The sequence below is a fragment of the Macaca fascicularis genome, chromosome 4 (assembly GCF_037993035.2).
Source record: "Macaca fascicularis isolate 582-1 chromosome 4, T2T-MFA8v1.1".
Lineage (NCBI taxonomy): Eukaryota > Metazoa > Chordata > Mammalia > Primates > Cercopithecidae > Macaca > Macaca fascicularis.
In genome coordinates, this window is record NC_088378.1 from 168,902,863 (window position 1) to 168,910,017 (window position 7,155).

Here is a 7,155-nt window from a genome sequence, read left to right on the forward strand (position 1 = left end):
TAAACTGCTGAAAACCAAAGATAAATATCTAGAAAGCAGCCATAGCAAAATGATATATTTTGCAAAGGAGACCAACAACTCAAATACTAGTGAATACTAATGATTCCTCATTAGAAACCATAAAGGCAGTGGAGTAAAATCTTTAAAGTGCTAAAAGAAAAAAAATGTCAACTCAGAATTATATATCCAATGAAAATATCCTCCAGGAATGAATGTAAAATAAGGATATTCTCAGATGAAGGAAAACAAAGAGAATTCATTGCCAATGTATCTAAGAAAAATTCCTAAAGGAAGCTAATGTGGAAGAAAAATGTTCCTAGAAGAAAATCTGAAACTTCAGGAATGAATAAAAAACAGTAGAAATGATAAATAGCTGGTTAAATAATACTTTTCTAAGTTATTGAAACTATGTATGAAGTTTGAAAGCAAAAATTGTAACACTGTTTGGGAGGGTGTCAATGTATCCAAATGTAATACAGATGACAACTATAACACAAACAGGGAGGGTGAAGAAACCTATATGGTTACCAGTCTTCAACATTTTACTTGAAGTTGTTAAATATTAAATCCAGATAAACTATATATATGTATGTATGTGTGTATATATATTCACAAACATACATATATGTGTATATGTGTGTATATATATAATATCATAATATTATATATTCTTTGGAACAACCACTGGAAAAAAATACAAAGAGATTGATATGGTTTGGCTCTGTGTCCCAAATCTCATGTCGAACTGTAATCCCCATGTGTTGAAGATGGGGCCTAGTGGGAGGTGACTGGATTATGGGGGCAGATGTTTCCCTTGCTATCATTGTGATAGTGAATTAGTTCTCAAGAGATCTGGTTGTTTAAAAGTGTGTAGTTCTTCACCCTTCATTCTCTCTCTCCTGCTCTGCCATGTGAAGATGTACCAACTTCTCCTTCACCTTCTGCCATAACTGTAAGTTTCCCGAGGCCTCCCCAGCCATGTTTCCTCTACAACCTGCAGAACCATGAGTCAATTAAATCTCTTTTCTTTATAAATTCCCCAGTCCCAGGCAGATTGTTGGTTTGAGGTTTTTTTTGTTGTTGTTGTTTTGTTTTGTTTTGCTTTGTATTGTTCTACAGAGTCTTGCTCTGTCTCCCAGGCTGGAATGCAGTGCCACAATCTCAGCTCAACCTCTGCCTCCTGGGCCCAATCAATCCTCCACCTCAGTCGCCTGAGTAGCTGGGAGTACAGGCATGTGCCACCATGTCTAGCTGATTCTTTTGTATTTTTTGTAGAGATGGGGTTTCACCATGTTGCCCAGGCTGGTCTCAAACTCCTGAGCTCAAGAGATCCACCTGCCTCAGCCTCCCAGAGTGCTGGGATTACAGTTCAGGTAGTTCTTTATAGCAGTGTGAGAATGGACTAATACAGACATAAAGCAAAAATAAATAAATAATTAATTAATTAAAAAATTTTTAAAAACTACCCTAATGGATAAATTAAAATGGAATACTAAAAATAATTCAAAGAAGGTAAGGAAGGAGAAGAGAAGAGCAAAAACAAACAGAAAAATAACAAAATAGGAGGTCTATATCTAATAATATCAATAATCATATTAAATGTAAATGGTCTAAATATATCATTTAAAAAACAAAGATTGTCAGATTGGATTTTTTTTTAAAAAAACTAACAACTATATGTTGTCTACAAGAAACCTACTTTAAATATAATGATACACATATATTAAAAGTCAAAGAATGAAAACAGATAAACCACGCAAACACTAATCCAAAGAAAGCTGTGTTGTCTACATTAATATAAAAAATAGACTTCATATAAAGGAAAATTACTTACCAGGGATAAAAAGGGACAGTACAAAATAATAAAGGTCAATTCATCAAGAAGACATACAGTCATCAGTTTGTAGCCACCTAACAACAGAGCTCCAAAATGCATGAAGCAAAAACTGATTGAACTGAACAGAGAAATAGTCACATTTACTATTACATATGGTGACATCAACATTCCTCTCTCAGTAATTTATGGAACAAGGAGACACAAAATCAGTAAGTGACAATGAATGATAGGATGCACACTCTTGTGACGACACATGGAATGTTCACCACGATAGGCCACATACTACTGGATATAAAACCACTTTAACAAATTTAAAAGAATTGAATTCATACAAAGAATGTTCTTCGAATACAGTGGAATTAAACTAGAAATAAGAGAAAGATCATGAAAAATCCCCAAATACGGCCGGGCATGGTGGCTCACACCTGTAATCCCAGCACTTTGGGAGGCCAAGGTGGGCGGATCACGAGGTCAGGAGTTTGAGACCAGCCTGGCTAACACAGTGAAACCCCATCTCTACTAAAAATACAAAAAATTAGCTGGGCATGGTGGCGGGCACCTGTAGTCCCAGCAACTTGGGAGGTTGAGGCAGGACAATGGCTTGAACTCAGGAGGCGGGGACTGCAGTGAGCCAAGATCGCTCCACTGCACTCTAGCCTGGGTGACAGTATGAGACTGTCTCATTAAAAAAAAAAAAAAAAAAAAAAAAAAAAAAAAAATCCCCAAATACTTAGAAATACCTTACCTTTCCTCCCTTCAGGAAGGACACCTGAGGCACATGTTCTTCACTGGCGCCCAGGATACTACAGTAGAATTGAGTGTCAGTTGTCCACAGAGGTAACTTGCTTGATGATTTTACCCTTTAATGCCTGCCTTTCCCTGCCTCTTTTAATTCTCTACTCTTACACCAAGGTTTCCTGGAATCAGTCCCCAAATAAACTCCTCTCTTGGGGTCTGCTTCTGGGAGACCCTAACCTAAGACAGCTGCATATACAGTTAATTCTCATTATTCATGATAATTAGATTTTCTAAAGTCATAGCAAACACTGAATAAGTCAATACTGAACCATTGTTTCTAGGGGTAATACAGGATTAGTTTCCTTTGAGTCTCTTGTTATATTTTCATCAACCAGTCAATACATAAGCTTATCTGATGTGTGTTTCTGTTGAAAGACACATCATTTTAAAAAAAATAATATGGCCGGGCACGGTGGCTCAAGCCTGTAATCCCAGCACTTTGGGAGGCCGAGACGGGCGGATCACGAGGTCAGGAGATCGAGACCATCCTGGCTAACACGGTGAAACCCCGTCTCTACTAAAAAATACAAAAAACTAGCCGGGCGAGGTGGCGGGCGCCTGTAGTCCCAGCTACTTGGGAGGCTGAGGCAGGAAATGGCGTAAACCCGGGAGGCGGAGCTTGCAGTGAGCTGAGATCCGGCCACTGCACTCCAGCCCGGGCGACAGAGCGAGACTCCGTCTCAAAAAAAAAAAAAAAAAAAAAAAAAAAATAATAATATATATATATATATATATATATATACACACACACACACACACACATATACATATAGTTGATTCAATAATACTGAATTTGCTAACAGCATTATAAACTCAGGCCTGAATGAAGTCTATCTCACATTTTCTCTATGAGGCACATCACAGCCTTATTGCTTTTATACTAGATAGCAATTCAGCATTAAGCTTGCAGGCCATTTTAAATAGCAAATCACACACCCACAAAAAAAGCACAAAAATATGAAAATATGTGGCACTAAGTAAATCCCAATAAGGACATTTGTTTACAGTATGACAGTTGAAAGAAGAAGGCAGAAGGTCACCTTGTTTGACCTCAGCCGTGAATACGTGCTTCAGGCAAGTCAAATTTTCCAACACTCTGGACATGTTGCAGATGCCCCATGAGTATTGATTTAAAGTTTACAAATAGGCCGGGTGCAGTGGCTCACACCTGTAATCCCAGCACTTTAGGAGGCCGAGGCTGGTGGATCACCTGAGGTCAGGAGTTCAAGATCAGCTTGGCCAACATGGTGATTTTCCATCCCTACTAAAAATACAAAAAAATTAGACAGGCATAACGGTGCATGCCTGTAGTCCCAACTACTCCAGAGGCTGAGGCTAGAGAATCACTTGAACCCAGGAGGCAGGGGCTGCAGAGAGCCGAGATCATGCCACCACGCTCCAACCTAGGAGAGACAGCAAGACTCCATCTCAAAACAAACAAACAAACAAAAAAGATAAATAAAAAATAAAGTTTACAAATAAATTTTAGCAAGTAGGCAAATTCTCAAATACACAAACTGCAAAAATAAAAAATAAGGATTGACTATGTTTTTCCAACCTTATTTGAAGTCAAGCTGGTGATTTGTGGGTGAAATTTTAAATGTACTTCTTTCTTATACGGAATGGAGAAGGCAGGAGCACCTTTGCTGAGTCAATAAGGACACCATCTGCGTCTACGAACCAGGGATGCCATTCTGGAACATTCTTCTCAGCCCTTAAATGCATGTAAATTATATAACATTGTGCTGAATACATATAATTGTCTTTGTGGCTCTCTGTGGTTGACTAAATTGTAGGTATTGCTCTTCTTCTTATGTATTCATTAGGACAGGTAAATTTATTTAAACTGTAGTATAAACAAGAAAAAAATGGAATGACTCCAGGAAAAAACAGCCATTTCTTACACAGTGTATCTATCAGTTCCAATCATTTTCAGAGGGAGTGTCCTCCAAAAATGACTTTTGCTACAGAAGGATAGTTGAAAAGTAATCCTCAAATACAAGGTCAGGTTAATGCTTGTGCAACATACAGAAAGAGTGGATAAAAGAGCCTTGGATGAATGAACAAATCATGCAGGTGTAAAGCACTTAGACAGAGGTGATAAAATGAGTCAAACGTTTACTTTTGAAATGACTTTCTTCTCTAAATTATAACGATGGGAAATAAGAAAAATGCCCCAAAGCAGGTAATATTCCAGCATATTATTTTTAATATCTCTGACATATAAGGTTGTGTAGGAAGGCAATACAAAGTCTAGCTAGGAAGAAGAAGAGAGGATTACAGGTTTAATTTATCTCAAGCTGTCATCCAACTAAAGCAGGAAACAATTATGATACAGAACGTCGAACATGGACTAATCATTTTAATGACTAATGGAAAAAGCTATAATAGATTTTTCACCCAGAAACTTATAGTTAAATAATACCATAGTTTCCTTCGTACCACTTTTCCCGGTTCATTTCGGCACAGGAACTTGGCCATAGTCAAAGTCCTTTCCTTTAGCTACCACTCACTGGAAAAGCAACAAAACACACAAACCACAAAAACACTCATGTTAACACCTTCTGACAACTTAATAAAAAGGTAGCAACTGACTCACAACGCATTATCAAATGTGGAAAAGCACGCTCTAGAAGGAAACTTTCAACAGCTCATCCATCATCCAACAAACCTTCACAGAGTACAGTATTTTCTGTCAAGCAGTGTGTCCGGAAATGAGAAATGGGGTTGAATATAGGGTAGAATTCTTCCCAGGATATGCCCCTTGTAATAAAACAGATTACTAATCAGACATAAAACACAGTGACATAGGGGCCAGAAGAAAGAAATGCCCAGGAGACTGCAGGAGCTCAGAAGAGAAGTAACCAGTGGGTGGGTCAGAGGAGATTCCTGGATATGCCAGTGCCTGGAATGAGAGAACCTGGAAACCCAGAGAAACTGGGCATCCCAAGTTCACCTGAAATGGGAAGTTAATGTGTGGGCTGGAAAGAGGTGCCTGAGAAGGCAGGCAGGGGAAATCTTGTGGGCCTTATTTGCCAGTGCTAAGGAGCTTGGGTTTGTTTAGCGGGCAAAGGGGACTCACTAAGAGATGTTCAGTCTTGGGGAGAGACCGGGGAGAATTGTGTGGGGTGTAAGATTTAAAATTTAGGGAGACCAGCCAGGAAGCAGGGAGAGAACGGATTGCAGAGGTGGTACTAAATTAGCAACACTGGGAAGTGGCTGCTACAGGAATCCAGGTAACAGTAATCTCAACATCAATGAGGGCATGAATTAAGACCATGTAGAGGGATATGAGATGAGGGGGGAATTAAAAAATAATTATTTAGGAGACAGAATCACTAGTATTTGGTGAATGATAGATGTGAGGTGTCAGTGAGGTAAGGGAATCAAAGACTCTTCCAGATTTCTAGCTTGCACTGTTAATTGGACAGTGTGTATCAGAATAGTTCCTCAAGACTGAACGGGACAGACTTTGTATATGCTGTAATAACAGTATCTGATGATGCAAATATTGGAAATAAAAATAAAAATTATCATGACTGCCAGAGTCATCATGTAACATTCTACTCCGATATAATCTACTCTGTGATCTCAGAAAAGAAACATCCTCACTACCACTGAGCACAACCTTGTGAAGCTGATACCCTGACCCGAAAGATTCATTACAGCCGGAGACAACATCTCCTGGGCACCTGCTAAGAGAGTCTGAGATTCTCTGAACCCAAAGAACATCAACGGCCCTCCTAGGCAGCATCAGTCCCCTGCAATTCTACCACTTTAAGGCCACCACCATGTTTCGGTTTTTTTCCCTATACACAGGTTAGACAGGATCTAACCAGACTGGAGGACCCCCTCCCCGAGGTTTTCATAAGCGCCAGAGGAAGCTGGTTATATAACAGGGTGAAGATGAGCGCTTTAGAGAGGTCTTGACTGAGCTTCTGCCTTTCGTACTCTTACCCGGAAGCATTACACCCTGAAGATATATCTGGAGTCCAGGATTTCACGGAGAACTGGATAGCTGGGCATGCCAATTGTATCTTCAATGGCTCTCTGCTTGCGCTCGGCACGGAATCCAAACTCCTTAGCACAGATACAAAGATCTTCAAGCTCAGGTGGAGCATTTACCCAAATCACAATGGTTCCCTTTTGCTGCAACTGGCCCTCCCACCCACAGGGCCATGGCAGCCATGTTTACAAGGCATAGTCTGGAGACCTCTTAACAGTTTACTAAACCAAACATGGACGCAAGATGACCCTCTGCCAGGAATGTCTGTCTCTTCTCTTTTTCTCAAATGCTGGATATAATGGGACTTTAGTAAATGACAGCTGGTAGAGGTGCAAATGATTTACCCAATAGGAAAAACATTCCTCCCGAGGTCATGGTTTTATTGCTCTGTAGGATATTAACCAGTTTTGTCTCTAGCTTTGCAATCCATTCCAGCATTTTTTTTTTTACATGGACTATATTAACTAGTCTTTTAACCTCTTCTTTAGCACCCTGTTGGTTCCCTAATTAATGA